Consider the following 18,926-nt stretch of genomic DNA (forward strand, 5'->3'; position numbering starts at 1 on the left):
AATGGTTTTACTGATTGATCTGACATCAGCAAAAAGAGTATCTTGGTTTCAAGTTCGTATGCTGAGTCACCCCTATCTCATTTTCCACACAAACAAGGTTTATTTGAGAACTAATCCTTCCTTTATGCCTAAACTGGTATTCAAGTTTACTTTAAGCCAACCTATCCATCTCCCTGTTATCTTTCCTGAACCTTAAAATGAGGGAGAAAGGATACTTCATACCTTGGATGTTCACAGACAACTGAAGCACTATCTTGACATGACAAAATCTTTTAGATCTTCAGATCAGTTGTTCATTGCTTGTGAAGGTAAGAAGGGACAATCAATGTTAAAACAACTATTTCCAAATGGTTATTTCAAGCTAGCTACCTCCTTTTGTTATTCTCACCATAGCAAAGCTATTCCAGGCAGGGTTAAGACCCACTCTACTAGGGCCTTGCCTTCACCTAAGGCTTTTCAGAAAGCATTGGATTCTAGAAGTGTTCTAGAAGCAGCAACTTGGTCTTCTATGCCTACTATAACAAAGTACTAAAGCGTGGTTCCTTCTCTAGGTGTCAATCAGGCTTTGTTGTGACAATCATCCAGGAGCTCCAGGACCCTTTTCCTTCTACCTCCCAAAATTCAGTAAGCTGGGGTAATCTACTCATATAGTGAAGGCTACTGCAGCATTGGTCAATATGATGGACATAGATCAGTTATGTAAGTAAACTTAGCATTGCAGTAGATGTTCAAATGATCACTGCAACAGTAGCTACTCCCTCCCTCTACCTCCCTCCATCTGTCTTTTGCCAGTACGTATCCACACACAGACACACACACACACACACACACACACACACACACACATATATATATATATATATATATATATATATATATATATATATATATATATATATATATAAAGAGAGAGAGAGGTTTACTCATAGCTGTGTACTGCCAGGGCTTAGCCTCCCTCTATCAGTTGCTGTGAAAGCTGAGAAGGGCTTGGACTCAAACCTGAATTTTAGGCAGCTGAGCTCTAACAGTTTAAGTGCATTGTAGATTCCCTGAAGTTTTAGAAGCTGGATGGCTGTTATATCCTTGTCAGGGTCTAGTTCATTTTGCTAAAGCTACTGCAGCAGTGATCATTTGAATATTTACTATTATGGTAAGTTTACTTACAAAACTGTACTGATAAATTACCAGCATGGGCAATGGAAGGTCTAACCCAGGACAGATAGAAATATGTGGATGTTGCTGGCTTACCAATTCCAGGAGAAACAAGAGAATAATATTCATTCATAGGTATGACATCTGAGGGAATATACTACAGGTGCACTTTAACCTCAGAAGAACTTAATGGCAAGAGCTCAGCCAAAGAATGCTTACATTCTAGCTGACCATCACAGTAGGGTGGAAGCATCAGCCCTAACACGCCACGCACAGCACCAAGCTTTCCAAGCAAGAGGTGGAGGGTGTGAGGATATTTTCTAACCCACTGCATGACAGTCACAATTTCCAACTGTCACCACCTCCTCCTTCCTCCTGGAATCTTGTGACAACAGGAGACAAGGAGAAATGAATAGGCCTTAGAGGGGAATGAGTGTTGTACTGAATGATTGTGTAGGTATGAGAGAGGGAGTCAAAAGCCCCCAAACAGCATAGGTAAAATTGTGTTTTATGATTCTGTCCATATTAGAGATTAGCTGTCCTCAGTGAACATGTATTAAGAATCCTTACAGTCACAGAAGCAGTAATCTAAACACATGAGGACAAAATCACCAGCATAAAAAGAGCATTCAGACCCCTGACACCCCAGGTCAGATAACTAGTAAATGTTGAGTATATTAGTAAGCCAGGAGCTGAGACATTTGATACAGCAGTACACTACACAGATGCAAAATAGGACTCATGTTGTACAGACAATGGGCCGAATTCACAAAGGCTTGCACGGAGTCTAAGAGTAGTGTAAGACTCCATGCAGCCTTCGCGATCCAGGAACAGCCCAAAGTCTGTGTAAGAGACAAGCTAAAACGGCTCTTACACGGAGTGGGCGTGGATAAGCTAATCACCTCACTTGCAGCCGAATAGCATGCAAATGAGGATGATTAGCGATCCAGGAAGCCCAGAACAGCCCGTGTAAGAGCCGTTTTAGCTGCAGAAATGTACTCAGTTGACAACTGAGTATGTTTCTGCAAAAACTGCAATGGAGCCATGTCAGCTCCAAATAAAGGGTGCATATGTGTCAGGCAGCATGTCAATGGCCAAATATGTGGCCATTGGCAAAGTAACCTGATGCAAATATATTAAAAATATAATTTTTTTTTCGGCGATTGCCGATGTTTAAACCCAGCGCAGCCCCGCGCAAACGGGCTGCGCTGTATAGAACATTAAAACAAAGGTTTTAAACCTACAAATGTAGGTTTTATGCAATACATGGAATGTCAATGCAGGGACCAGCAAACCAAAACCAACATGGCCACCGTGTAGTGGTTGCTAAGGGGGGAAGCTGAGTCTAAGACATGTAACTAAGCATTAGTAGGCAATCAGATGCAAATGAGTGTAAGGATACTGAATTCCACTGTCACATAGCAAATGAGCACAGTCTGAGTAGTGTAAGAGTTACAGAAGGGGGAGGAACAGAGTAGGAGATAGGTGACATCACAGGGGGGAATGGTAGAAAGAAATGCAGTTCATTGGAGGTCAGAGTTACATGACAGATGTCAGACACATATCATGGAAAGAGGTGTGCCACTAACTAAGCATGAGAAAGTCAAGAAATGGAAGGTGTACACTGTTGCCTACACCAAAGTTTCTTGCTGAATGTGTATGCGCACGTGTGCGCGCCATGAAGCGCGAGTAAGGCAGTGTGCGCGCGTGTAAGGCAGACTGAGCATGTGGGAGCATGTTGGGAAATGTTTAACACTGTTTGTGCGGGTGTGCACGCGTTTTAATCCAAATAAGCAGATTCTGAACCGTGTAAGCATGTGTGTGCACGTGTAAGCCACTGTGAGCGTGTTTCTGCTGGTTTGCACACGGCTCCTCCCTGAGGAAACAGAGAGGAAAAAGGAAGCAACAGATTTAGTAGGAAGCTAGCAGGGAATACTGCTGGAGCTAGCAGGTGAAAACAATTAGATGCAGGCAATTACACAGGCAGAATAGTAGCCCAGCCCAGCACTTAAAACTCTGCAAACAGCAGTGCAGGATGTTTCTCTCAAGAGACACTGCAAGACAAGAGTTAAGTTATCAGAAGTGAAAACTGAAAAAGCTGAACTCAGAGCAGAAATGTTAGGGGCTGCCATAGCTGTCATAATGAGACATAGGCGACTTGCTGAGGGTGGTGACAATGCAGATGGTGCCAGGCAACCCACAGTGAGGAGACGGAGAAGAGTGTACAGGCCCAGGGTCACCTACCACGGGTTACATGAGCTGAAGATAGTAGAGCGCTATAGAGTGGACAGAGACCTCCTGCAGCAAATAGTGGAGTTGTGCAGGCCACGCCTCACACACAGAACCAACAGAGGGGAACCCATCCCAGTGGAAACCAAGGTATGTGTTGGCCTAAGAATACTAGCAACAGGTACCTTCCAGAGACCAACTGGTGATATGATGGGGATATCACAGGCATCAGCCTCCAGGGTACTGCACCAGTTCCTGGATGCCATGTCAGCACATGTCAGTGATCATGTATATTTCCCCAATGCCCGTGAGGTATTGGCCAGCAATATGCGTCTCTTCCAGCAAATAGCGGAATACCCTGAGGTAGTGGGTGCAATAGACTGCACGCACATACGCATCAAAGCACCAGCCGGTGAGCGAGGTAGGGCATACATCAACCGCAAGGGCTTCCCCTCCATCAACTGCCAGGTCGTGTGTAATGCCCAGGGCATAATAATGAATGTGTGTGCTGGCTGTCCTGGGAGCTACCATGATTCCCACATCTGGCATTTGACGCAGCTGTACCAGACATTTGCCAATGGGGACATCCCGCATGGACACCTAGTGGGGGATGCAGGTTATGCACTGGAGCCATGGCTGATGACACCCATCAGAAATGCACACACACCTGAACAGGAATGCCATAATGAGGCACACGCACAAACACGTAATTTAATAGAGCGTGTGTTTGGGCTGCTCAAGTCACGGTTCCGGTGTCTGGACACATCTGGTGGAGCCTTGCAGTACACACCAACTACATGTACCCAAATTGTCATGGTATGTGCTATGCTACATAATATGATCTTGCGAAAACAGCTGCAGCAGGACTAGCATAGGGCCGGGCCAAACAGCCCCCCACCATTGCCAAGGCCATCACAGGCAGAGCGTGACTCGGAGGAGGAACAACCTGAGCCTGCCCCAGTAGGCAGAAGGAGGCATGCCCAGTATGCCCTGGCCTTGGCAAAGAGGCAACGCATAGCACTTACACTGGCTCAGTAGGAACCCTGGGAATGATACCCCTCTCTGACTCACTCATATAGTAACAGGGATGCCTAACATGACACAACCTGCTCTCAAACATGTACAGGGAAGTGCAATATGTGCATCCGACAGAGGCAGCCCTGCAGCACCACCTGAGGCATGAATGCTATGTGTTAAGTAATGTAACACCATGTACTATATGCACACCTGAGGACCCTGACTAACATCCTACCCTCACCAAGCATCATGCCACAACATGACAATGAGATGATCAAGTGCAATAATTGACTGAAGTATCGCAGTTAGTCAAAGGGGATCCAATGTGTGCCAGTCTGGGATGACATGCTGAGCATGACATGATGCACCACCTGCTAGGACTGGCGTGCACCTATCAGTGCAGGCTGTATGGATACTGGCAAAGGCTGTTGTTACCCACAGTGTGCCCTGAATAGGTAAGGCTCAAAACACAAACCTATCTCCATAGGTATCAGAAAGGATAAGAATAAGATAAGGGATAAGTCGAAACAGCAAGATGCATGCAGTCTAAACTCACCCAGTATGGAGAATGTTGATATCTGCGCTGTAACAGAAAACTGAGCCAAGGCTCACAACAGCACCCTAACACTACCAGGTTACACCTCATACTGTGCTGTACAGCCTCAAAACATGGAACAAGCTACAAAAGGAGGGTGACTAGCAAGAATTGTCAAGGATAACCACACCCCCATGTTGGTACAACAACAAAAAGCAGCATGGACTAGCCATGGTCAAGTAACGGTGGCTAAAACTGCCCCCCAGTTTATAGCCTGCGACAGACTACTGTCCCAACACCAGGAACTGCACCTGGCCTATGCTGGAATACATGAATATATCAAGTCCTCCAAACCACATTATATTGGGTGACTGAAAATACCCAGACATAGACTGGGAGCATTATACTAGCTCCAACAGTGTAGGACAAAAGTTCATAGAATCCATGAACCAAAAGGCCCAGGAACAACGTACCACTCCCACAAGAGGGGTAAGCATACTGGATGTGATAATCAGCAACATGGGTACTGGATGGCAAGATGAGAAGTGTATTGCTCACTGGTAAAACCAGACCATAGAGTAATCACACTGGATATACAAATCCTGACCACAGTCCCTGGCCAGAAAACCACAGTGGAAAACATGTGTTAAGCAATATTTGCACTCCTCCAAACTGATGTGGAATCCATTAAAGTTCCTGTGCAGGTGCAAAATATGGGCCACACCTCAGAACCTGTAATACAGCCATTCCATGAACACTGCCAGGAATGCTTGGATTATGCAATCCTAAATTAAAACAAGACACAATGCCATACACACAGGAATCTGGCATGGTGGACACCAGCCATAACCAAACCATGCAAGAGAATGAGGAAGCTACTACATGATAGAGCAAACATAAACAATGAAGTAATCACTGATCACTAGTATGGCAATAAAATCTGTCCACACATACAATCCACTAAGGCCAGCCACAACAAGTTGAATCTGTGAATCCTGAGGCAATGTTACACCTGCCCCAAGTACGCAGACAACCCCCAACTCCACCCAATAAATACAAATATGTGTGAGAGATGCAACCATCTATCCAAACTGGAGGCTGAGCTCCCTCAACTCAGTACTCCCAAAACTAGTCAGGAGGAGAAGGTAACCACACACACCACAAACACAGTCCCACATAGACCTATCACAACTGTAAACCAAACACATAAACACAGAAAAACATTCCCGGAGGCACAAATTACAAACACAGCACACCAACAGAGGCCTCTAAAGCAGATACCCAATCAAACAACCTCCAAACATAACACATGCAACACATAGTACACAAAGCTGGTGTGCCAAACAGTCACAGGCCAGAAGGAGAAACAACATGCCTGATACAGTTGTAATAGGTGACTCCATAGTCATACACACTGCTGTCCCACACACCAGACTGAACAAGGGAAAGGGTACAGTAAGCTGCCTGTAGGCTGCCACAATATGCCACATAACAGAAGTATGCAGGTCACTCCAAAGCAAGTAGAAATATGATGCAGTCATAGTCCATGCTGGTGTGAATGACCTGAGATGTACCTCCCTAGACTACATGAAAAGAGACATAGATGAGCTCTCTGATTATGTAGTCCAGGCCGGTATGACACTCACTGTTTGCAGCATCCTACCCTTACCAAGAATAATGCCACAGTACAAACACGCAATGATCAGTCATAGCAAGTGGCACACTTACTGGTGTCATTCCAAGGGGATCCAATGTCTGTCTGCTTGGGATGTCATGCTTGACAAGCCACACAGCTGTTCTTGGGATGGCTTGCACCTGTTACCCCTGGGTGTCTGAATACTGGATAAGGCCTTTGCCACCTCCATAGAGCCTTTTGTAGGCAAGGCTGAAAAGACTGACCCACCACCCTAGAAAACATAAGTGGGAAGAAACATAAGGGAAATGCTGACCAATGCCAGATGTGTAAACCCCAATATACATGCTCCCAAGGCCATCCCCAGTATGGAGAACATCGATGTCTGTGCAGTGACAGAAACCTGCTGCAAGCCTCCTGACAACACACCAGCACTACCAGGTTATACCACGTATCATGTGTCATGGCCCCAAAACCTGGAACAAAACATAAAAGGAGGGTGAGTATCCATAGTCAGCACAGACACCCATACGTCCAGGTAACTGACAATGCACAAGGCATTGGAGTCCACAAATGTGCAACTAACTGTAGGCAAGACTGCTGTACAGTCTGTAGCATGCTACAGACCACACTCTCACACACAGGAACCCCACCCAGCTGTCCTGAAGACACTGGACAGTATGAATGTCCCACCAAATACCAAACAAGGTACCACAAATTACCACATAGGTGGTAAACCATTATGTATGGAAGGAGTAACCAGGGACCTAGGGACACAAGTGGACAGTAACCATACCTCTCAACTGTCCCTGATTTTCAGGGACGTCCCTGATTTTGACTCACATTTTAACTCTGTCCCTCTTAATCCCTCCTAAAACTAGTGACTTTTGGAGAAAAGGTGGTGAATTACACTTAATGAATAATGACAATAATTAAGAGTTATAAACTTCTTTTACTTCAGAAAATGTGTATTAATTCATATGCTCTGATTCTGTCAATGTTTCAAGTTAATAGCAGTAATATTTTAAAAGTGTCCCTGATTGCCCCTGATTTTTTCTTGACTTGTCCCTGATTCTGTTGAAATTTGTCCCCAATTGGTTGAGAGGTCTGACAGTAACCTGTTATGTGACACCCACATTGCCAATGTGGCTAGGAAGACTGTCTACATTTGACACCGTATCAGGAAAGGATTCACATCTACGTCAACAGAGGTCATTGTGCCCCTATACTGTTCTCTAATCACACCCATAATCAAGTACAATGCCTCATATGGGATGTACCTTACCTGACACCTGCAGCAGTTAGAAAGACCTCAAAGGTACCTCACCAAGAGGATAAAGGGTCTCAAATATATGTCATATGCTGCCTGGCTGTAGACACCCCAGCTGAATGCAGTCACATACTGCCTACACAGAGGCATTGCATGCCTGTTGTAGAAGGCCATGCCCAACACAGGAGTAATGGACATGCTCCACCACAGAAAACTCAAATCCATCGGAGCTGTGAGAGTGAGAGATGTCAACCTCAACAAATAATGAAATAGGATGTGCTGGTGGGACAGATACATAATCCAGAGGCTCCCCACACCCTGGACCAGAATCCCACTCCATGTTAGGCAGAGCCCCTCACTGACACTCTTCAACAGGAATCTTGCCAAGTGGATGGATGATTGTAGAGTTACACTAGGGGTCTTCACTGTGTCATGTCCAGACAGAGGCACAGCAAAGCAAATCATAAATGGCCATACTATTCACATAGCAAGGGGTGGCAAAAGCCACACACACTCTGGCTAGGCTAACAAATGCCCTAGGGTGGATAGCATAGTATGAACCTATGAACCTATGAAGATACAAATTGTACAGGACACTAAGGATAATCCCAAGGCTTTCACAACTGATGGTAGGAACCATGGTGGGAATTCACAGATATGCCCTGAATCACACAAATATCACAAACACACACACATATTGCCAACATACATCCTGACAGGTGCAGTGCAACCCCGAATGCAGAATATCTATCCCAGCAGACTGCTGGCCCCCTGACATTGCAGATGCTGAGGTAACAGCCAACATCTACAAAGCAAAACACACAGCAGCAATGGTATGAGATGGTGTCCTGGGCTTAGTGCAACATGGACTCCAAGATGAATGGAATGCCAAACCACACTACTGCTCAATGTCAGCCTTACCACAAAATATGTACCCAAAGAGCAGTGTACAACAACAATGGTCCTTCTCAACAAAGGTGTTGCCTGAATGGATACTGAAAACTACTACCCCAGAATCCTGAGAAGCTCGGTCTGCACAGCTATGGAAAGGATCAGTATGTACCCCAGACATAAAGATATCGGGGACCTACTGACATCGGACCCTACCCAGTGTGGCTTTCTCAAGTGCAGATCCTGCCCCTAAACATGTTTGACTCAATTGAAACAGTCATTAAGGTCATTGATGAGGGCAATGTGGTCCACACAGCGTAGCTGGACCTTGCAAAGGCTTCTATACAATACCCTACGTGTTCATTATAGATAAGCTCACCAGCTTAAATATAAACCCACATGTCAGTAGAGGGGTTGCAAACCAGACCAAGGACAGAACAGACATGGTCAGACATGCTGCAGCCATGTCAGACTACAAACCAGATATAACTGGCATCCCACAAGGCTTTGTCCTGGGATCTCCCTCGTCTTGTATATATGTCCCATAGGTACAGGCAAACATGGAAGGACTGTGTCCGAACATGTTTGCAGAGGACTACAAACTGCTCACCACATATGATCCACCAGCTGACACAAGCATTCCACAAAAGGGCCACATAGAAACAGACAACTGGTGCCATAGCCATGTCAGCAAGCTAATTGCAGAAACGTGTATAGTCAACTCCCGTGGATATACAGTAAGTGCCCACCAATTACCACATAGGTGTTAACCCATTATGTAGTTAACATGTAATGAGAGACCTGGGGACACAAGGTGATAGATATCCTGCATTGGACAAACATGTGCTGTAGTGTTTACAGAAACATACCATATACCCACCTAATCATGAAGGTTGTCAGATCTAGATAAGGGGAGGTCATTGTAGCTCTGCAGTCATCCTTCATCAGCGGTACAATTGACTACAATAGCCCCTGTGGGATGTACCTCAGCAGACACCTCCATCAACCGTAAAGTCCCCAACAGTACCTCACCAGGAGTATCAAAGAGCTTGCACAGATGCATTGTGTTGCCTGTGTTGCTGGTATCAATAAACATGCTGCACCTTGTACAATCTGAATGGCAGTGAGCTATGCACATGAGAGACCTGAACCCCAGCACTGACTTACATAGGACAAGCTGTACTGCGTGATCCATAACACAGAAGCCACCCCCACCCATGAGTGAACCCCCAGTACAGGCTACCCATAGAGTCACTTATCAATCTTCCTCAATAGGAATCTTGATGAGTGGGTGGGAGATGGTAGCTTTATCCTGGGTATCACTGTCATGTCACAGGTAGACAGAGGCACAGTATACTAGCCATGACATATGTCATGGCAAACTCCACTTACAATGTGTGTTGAAGGACAAACACACTCTCCAACTAGCATTAGACATGGACTAGGGCACATCGCTAGTGTTTGCAAATGTACACCTATGTTGTGGAATACACTACCAATGTTGGACAAGCCAGGTTTAAGTAGTTCATATCTGAACAGACTGCAACATGGTCAGATGTACACAACTGGCCCCTAACCAGGCTGTTGTGCCCACTATCGAAATGTAAAGCAGTGATAGCACTAAAGCCCAAGATACTGTCCACCACAGTCAAAGTACTACCAGTACACTATACAGTACTACAGTGTTAGGTCAGTGTGAAAGGATGTTGACAACTGTATGCAAAGTATCCCATGCAAACACTGCAGGCACAGTATAATCCTGTTGTGTTCACACACAAAGCAGTTGTACAGTAACTACACAACATGACACACAACACACAACCATAAACGGGTGATATTTGTTGAAGTTCACACTCATCCACAAATGTGGTGGGCTGCAGAGTCCAACATATGGAATGCTCACACTGGGCATGCTCACACACTTTGATAAATGAGACATATGTCAGACAACATGCTATGGGAAGGCTGAACTGGGCATGCTCACACACTTAGGCCAAATCTCAGTTTAGCAGTTGGACACACATATCTGGTATTTTTATGTGTTATTCCAGGAACCAACCACATTACAGCAGTCTGCCCAGTGCACAAAGTTAAATGACTACAGAGGCATACGTGATATAGTGGATCCCTCCCATATGCAAACATCTTCCACAGATGCACAAGTTGTTCATACAAACAGGGAATGCTATGGCAATAAAGATGTGCAAACAGTCTATCAGCAACAAATAATGTGCATTTGACAATTAAACATATGGGTGTAGAGGTCAACACTAGGCTGTTTGCCCTAGGGAATGACAGCTTAGCCAGAGTGTGCTTGGTGTCTGCCTCCCCACAGGATGCACATTCCCCTTTCTAAACACCGATGATGTCAGCACCCTATAAGTACAGCAGGAGAAAAGAAACTTCCCAGTAATGTGAATAACGCGCTCTGCTAATGTGTCTGTCGTAACATAGTTAGGTAGGGGTTTGAATCCTGCAAATGCTCAGTGTGAGTGGGGTTGATGTGTGTGTAAGTCTGTGGGAGAGAAATGTCCCTTTTGGCAACTAGGAAAACACACTACAGGATGCACATTCCCCTTTCTAAACACCGATGATGTCAGCACTCTATAAGTACAGCAGGAGAAGTAAAACCTCCCAGTAATGTGAATAGCGCGCTCTGCTAATGCGTTCGTCTCAAGTGTCATAACATAGTTAGATAGGGGTTTGAATCCTGTGAATGGCAAGTGTTTGTCTGAGGGGGGTTAGTGTGTGTGAGAGAAATGTCCCTTTTGGCAACTAGGAGAACAGACTACAGGATGCACATTCCCCTTTCTAAACACTGATGATGTCAGCACTCTATAAGTATAGCAGGAGAGGGGAAACTTCCCAGTAATGCGAATAGCGCGCTCCGCTAATGCATCCGTCTTAAGTGTCATAACATAGTCCGATAGGGGTTTGAATCTTGCGAATGGCAAGTGTGTGTGTTTGTTTGTGGGGGGTTAGTGTGTGTGAGGAAAATGTCCCTTTTGGCAACTAGGAGAACAGACTACAGGATGCACATTCCCCTTTCTAAACACTGATTATGTCAGCACCCTATAAGTAAAGCAAGAGAAGAGAAACCTCCCAGTAATGTGAATAGCACACTCTGCTAAGGTGTCCGTCTTGGGTGTCATAACATAGTCAGATAGGGGTTTGAATCCTGCAATTGGCAAGTGTATGTTTTTGGCTGAGGGGGGTTAGTGTGTGTGAGGACAATGTCCCTTTTGGCAACTAGGTGAACAGACTACAGGATGCACATTTCCCTTTCTAAACACTGTTCAGCTGAAGGCCATGGCTCTGGTACAAGTTGTCTGTTTCTATGATGCCCCTTTGGAAGATGCTTGTGTCGGCTGGAGAGTCGATTATGGTGGCCAGTTTGCAGTCATCTGCATATTTGGTCAGCCACAGTCCGTCCGTGTTGGCCTGTGCCTCCAATAAATATATACCAAACAAGAGAGGTCCCAGGACTGAGCCTTGTGGGACACAACTCGTAACTGCTTTGGAGTCTGGCATGGCTCCAGCAATGCTAACCATGTGGGTTCTGTCCTTGAGCCACTGTGCAATCCATCTAGTGACATAGGGGCTTATATTTAAGCTGGTGAGCTTCTCTAGAATGCCCAAGTGGGGTATTGTTGTGAAGGCTTTTGCAAGGTCCAGGTAGGCTGTGTGAACCACCTTCCCCTCGTCAATGGCCTTGGTGACTGTTTCAAAAATCAACCGGGTTAAACCTGGTAGTGCTGGTGTGCTCTCAGTAGCCCTGAACCAGGCATTTGTTACTGCACAGATATCGATGTTCTCCATGCCAAGGAGTGTTTTGGGTGCATGCATCTGGAGGTTTAGACTTCTGGCGTTGGGTAGCATTACTCTTAGTTTCTTATCCCTTGTGATACCTATGAAGGTGGGTTTGTCATTTGAGCCCTGCCTAACATAGGCACTATGGGGGTAGCAAGAGCCTTTGCCAATATCTGAAAGCCCAGGGGTGACAGGTGCAGGCCGTCCCTAGCAAAGCAGGTAGTTCAACAAAAGATGAATATGTGAAGGTGTAGTGCCTGTGATTAGTTAGCAGTAGCATATATGACTGCTCACGTGGACACATGCCAGGTAAGTCATATGCACTGTGTCACAGGCAATGTACATGTGAACAGGACAAACAGTGACATCCTGTCAAGTGGGACATGGACATACATATAGTAAGCTATGCAGATGGCACTAGGAGTCCACAGAAGCTCTATTACTATGCATTGCAGGTGTGATCAGTATTCCAGGGTAATTGCAAGCAAACATGCATGCAAACAAAGCTACAGTAAACAGGGCTGCATGTAGTCCATTGTACAACAAACAAGCTGTACCAGTTCCTGTAGGTAACACTGCAAATATGCAGGCACTATGCACATGTACATGGAAATACACGGGTCAGATGGCTAGGGTCCAGTCTCAGTGCACACAAGTGTACAGACCATGTACTGTCAGGATGTACAATAACTGGATGGAAACCCATGTGCTCATACCTGCAGTAATACACATGTCAAATAACAGACACTGAGCCTTCACTCATTGGTTCCATACTTAGTAGGATGTATGCTACCTGGCCTGCCACCACAGTATCCCTGACATATATGGGGACTCTCCCTCCTGTGACAGTTAGTTATGTGTGTTGGGGTGGTCTAGCATGGTATGAGATGTGAGCATGCAGTGCTAGGGTGCTCCTGTGTGTCCTGTACCAGTCGTGTAGTACTGCACACATATCAACATCCTCAAACATCTGCATTGCAGAGTCTAGTGTGGGCAACATGCCACTTGCAATTTACATGTCCATCATTGTGTATTACTACATTCATTACCCTATCCCCTGTGCTACCTATGTATGTAGCCTTCTGTTGACATCATTACCACCAGTATGCCAACATGTGCAGATGATACACTATGGTACTTACCATGGGTGTAGACAACAGGACATGACAATCACACACTTACTGCATCAGGCATGCTGTGATATACCCACAATTAATTCAGCACACAGTACTGTTAACAACATGATACTATTACTACACATCTATGTGGTCACCCTGTGCATCAGCAACATGTTAACCTGTACCTGCACAGTTGTTACAGATTGCAGGAGGTGGCACAGTTTCATCATATGCACAGGGTGTGAACTTGGTATGCCTGAGTCAGCCACCGATACCACCAATTGACATGTATGTGTATGTGTGTTGGTGAGGGACAGCAGTAGAAGGTGGGGCAATGTTGATGCAGTGTGTGCGTGTATGCGGTAGCCCGAGGTGTTGTCAATTCGCATGTGTGTATGGATGCACACAGTTCCACCTCATGGCTGCCATATACTGGTGTTTGTGGACAGCCACAGACTGTACCTGCCAGGTCATACAGATCAGTTTCTCTGGCCACGGACATGGTACCTGTGCCTTGCAGGGGGGCTACGGACCATATCCAGTACCAACCCAGGCTGGGTACTGTCATCAGAAGCAGGTGTTCGTTGACTGGACACAGATCCCTGTCGGGCCTGGCCAGAGCCACGTGCACATGGTCTCCTGGGGCGGTCTGATGACAGTGCAGACCCAGCATTGCTGGGGCTGCTGCTAGCACTACAGGGGTGGCCGTGGCCCTGTTGTCGCCCGCGACGACTGCCAGCTGCTGCTGTTGCTGGCATATGGCCACGTCGACGCCTCAACCGCCCACCATCGCCCTGGCTCATGGACATGTAGTTGTGGAACCGGTCTAATATGTCCCCACAACGTCTGTCTATGACATCGGTGAAATCACGGATGGCAGCTGCAATGTCACGCATACTGTCAGTCATGGCTGTGCGACATGCTGTCAGCTCCCTCAGACCCTGTCTGGTGTACCATTCCATACGTGACTGTGCCTGCATGACAGCCCGAAACATAGCTGAGGTTGTAAGACCTCTGTGGGCATGTCTGACAGGGGCAGTACGCCCACGGATGCTCCCACGAGAATCCCTGGACATCTGTCTGTGTGGTACCATCTCTGGGCCATGCCCATGGCTGCTGTGTGGGGAGGCATGTGCCACAGATACCACATTACCCTGGTCAATGCCCACTGTATGCTGTCCATCACCTAGGGACATTGGTGACAAAGGGTGTATTGGCAGGATAACTGTGTGCATTGATGGGGTCGACAGCTGTGTACTGTCAATCGGCTGACCAATGGTGGACCCTGGCATACTTTCCTGTGCCATTACACAGATGTCATCATTATCAGTACCCACGGCACCTGACTCAGGTTCCCTGCTACATGACACCAGAGCAGCAACAGAACCTGTGGGAGGGAAACAGGAAACACAGTTTACAATGTCTACACATTACCAGCGATGCACACATACACAGGTGCACAAATGCACACATGCACACGTGCACACATGCACACATGCACAGGTGCACACATGCACACATGCACAGGTGCACACATGCACACATGCACACATGAACAGGTGCACACATGCACACATGCACACATGCACACATGCACAGGTGCACACATGCACACATGCACAGGTGCACACATGCACACATGCACACATGCACAGGTGCACACATGCACACATGCACACATTCACACATGCACACATGCACACATGCACACATGCACACAGTTTCACACAATTGTACAGTACTCAGTATGCGTGATATCAACACACAGACACAGACACACCTACATGCATACAAAGAGCACTACTAAGTGAGCCAAATAGTACTATTACTATCAACACTATTACAGGAATTGTTAATACACACTCACCAGCATGGATAGGCTGCATTGCTGTTATACCAGAGGGTCCTGCAGAAGTGAAGAAACTAATGTCAGTGGGCACAACTGTGCCATTGTTACTGAGTATGATACAGGTCAGTAGTACAACAGTCGCCTTTCACAGGTCAGCTGCTAATATTGACGATATCACACTTGCACATTAAATACTATGGTGACAGCTACAAACCAAGGACACACCTCACACATGCATTAACTACCAGTGTACACAACAGTCAACTATACATATGGCATATTACCTGCACATTCACTGTCTTGCTGCTGCGTGGCTCCAGCCTCCATCATAATGCATGTCTGCTGCTGTTGTTGTTGCTGGCGGACTGGAACCACTACACTCATGAGTAGTCCCTCCAGTCTGGTGAGTGGGGGATGTGTAGCCACCCACCACCTGTGGCGACCTGTTGCCTGTGGATATCCGGCCTTGCGCTGATGGACATGTCTGATTAAATCACTGCAGTGATGTCGTACCTGCTCATATGTCCTATTATGCGTGCCTATGTCATTTACCCGACGGACAAGGTCTTGCCACAGTGCAGCCCTCTCCTGCTGATTCTGGCTGGTGCGGAAAAGAGTATTGCATAATTCCGCACCAGGCTCTGGTGTATCTCCTCATCCTCAGCTGTGGAGTAGGTGGGATTCCGTGGGTGGGCCATGTACCTGAGAAAGAAAATAACCTGGTATCAGCAATATATGTCAGCAGAATTTGGCACACATACTACACATGCTACTCGACTGTTATGATACAACATATCTCACATATGTAGCATCTGTCTGTCTATTGGTGGATACACATGTAGATGGCCAGGTATCAGTGCTCAGCCAGCAACTGTGCAACAGTACCTGGCACACTCCATACGACATACTACCAAACCCCAGCAGTCAGAACACTGATTCAGGTCAAGAGCACCTCCTCACTCTGGGGGTTTGTATCTAGGTACTGTATGGCCTACATCATCAACTACTGTGAGCTGACCACACACTGATTGCCCTGGATATACATATCCCACCTCCACCACCAGCAAAAACGACTATAGTGCATAACATTACAGATACAAACTTTACACTTTGTAACAGTGACATGGTATCCTTTCAGCCCACTGGGCCAGTGGCAGATACAACTCACAATGCTGACCCCTACACAATTGCTTTCTACAGACATCTCCGAGAATGCATGGATCATGCAATCCCATATATGACCAAGACACTCTCCACAAAGGGACAGCATCCTGTCTGGTAGACCCCAGCCATAGACAGATTGTATTACAGAAGATGGAAGCTACTGCAAGACAGAGCATAATTCCATAAAGGGAGGGCATGTCTGAGCAACAATAGTAAGGATCTATTTTCCATCATACAAAATCCATGGGCAACTTTGAGAGGGAAATCAAGAGGGACACTACAGATAACCAGAAGGCCTTCTTCAGTTATGTTAGCAACCTGGTCAGGATCCATCCTCTATGCCCATAGGTAGTACACAACAACAAATATTTCACTGACACCACAGATATCGACAACATTGTGGCAGACAGGTTCAGTGCAAGTGTCACCCCGCCCTCTCCCTCAAAATAAGGCATAGTTATCCCAGCTGACTGTAACCTCCCTGTCATCACAGATGTCCAGGTGAGAGCCACCTTCAGGACAGCAGAATACACAACATGAATGGGACCTGATGGTATCCCCAGTTGCATGCTACATAAACTCTGACAGGAGCTAAACACACATATAGAAGTGCTATGTAACACTAGCCTGACTACAGGATATGTACCTGTACACTGGCGCACAGCAGCAGTGGTTCCTCTCCACGAAGGAGGCACCTCAACATACCAATACAATACAACACAATACATTACATTACAATATAATACTATACAATATGCTATTGCCCCTGGGACTACAGCAGCGTACTGTTCTGCTACCCTGACCATTGTGACACATGTGGTGTGATGGTACCTGCTGCTGTCACACAGTTACACAGGGTGACTCATATGGCATATTACCTATCTGACTAACATTCAGCAGGGGTATGTGTGACATGTACTCATGGGGAGTCTTGCTTCTTAACACTGTGTGGTTTATTGCAGGGTATGTCTTATCTGTGGGTAGGAACTCTTACCTCCACATGTGCACTCTATTGCAGTGGCACGGACGACACACAGCAGACATTTAGGTTGTGGATGGTGTGAGTTGTTACTATGGTTGTTGGACATCTGTCATGGGTGTGACTTACATATGTAAATCCGGGAGTGGTAACCTCTATGTGGGTAGCATATGTGTACTCTGTGGTGTTGTCAGTCCCTGTGCATTGGTAATGTGTTTGAGTGCATTGTCACAGTGTTGTACATGTCACTGTGTCCTTCTCCATATCTGTAGCTGTCATGTGAGGTCCATGCCATGGCATCCATTATGTGGTGTGGAGGGGTACACCGATCTACATGTCCATAGCTGACACACCATGTCCGCTGACACATACCATGTGCAGGTATTCCAGGGATAGTGTGCCACTGTGAATATCATTGGGGCCACTATTGTACACATTTATGACCCTGTTCACCACTGACACATGCAGTGGTGGGCAGCCAATCACATATCAGGTGGTTACTGGTGTAGATGATCTGGAATGTGGTATGGTACTCCGGTTTTGACACTGGTGTTCACTCCATGCCTTTGTCACCAGGCACCTGTTGCAATACATCTGTACACATGTGCCTCACTCAGACTTTATATACATCTCTCTCTCTCTATATATATATATATATATATATATATATATATGTATATAGATATATCTATATGTATCTATATATATCTATATGTATATATATATATATATATATATATATATATATATATATATATATATATATATATATATATGTCCGTATACATATACACATATATATATTGATGTACATATATTGCTATAGATGTGGAGGGACACAGAGGGTGTGAGCGACAGAGACGGTGGGACAGGCTGTGTTGCAGGTCGTCATATACAGTCATACCTGTAGGTAGTCAGATCAGTCTGTCTATGTATATGTATCTACATATATCTATATCTGTATGTGTGCATTACATAGATATGTTTGTACAATATTCTATCTACATCTGTCTATGTATTCCTACATCTCTCTCTCTATGTATGTATACATATATGCATATCATATATATATATATATATATATATATATATATATATATATATATATATATATATATATATATATATATTTATATATATATATATATATATACATATATATATATATATATATATATATACATACACATACATATGTTGACATACATACGTATCCATATGTTAGACAGGTATATCAACATATTTGTCTACCATACTGTATACACACACTAACATACTG

The sequence above is a fragment of the Protopterus annectens genome, chromosome 1.part1 (assembly GCF_019279795.1).
Source record: "Protopterus annectens isolate FY-2018-M chromosome 1.part1, PAN1.0, whole genome shotgun sequence".
Taxonomy (NCBI): domain Eukaryota; kingdom Metazoa; phylum Chordata; order Ceratodontiformes; family Protopteridae; genus Protopterus; species Protopterus annectens.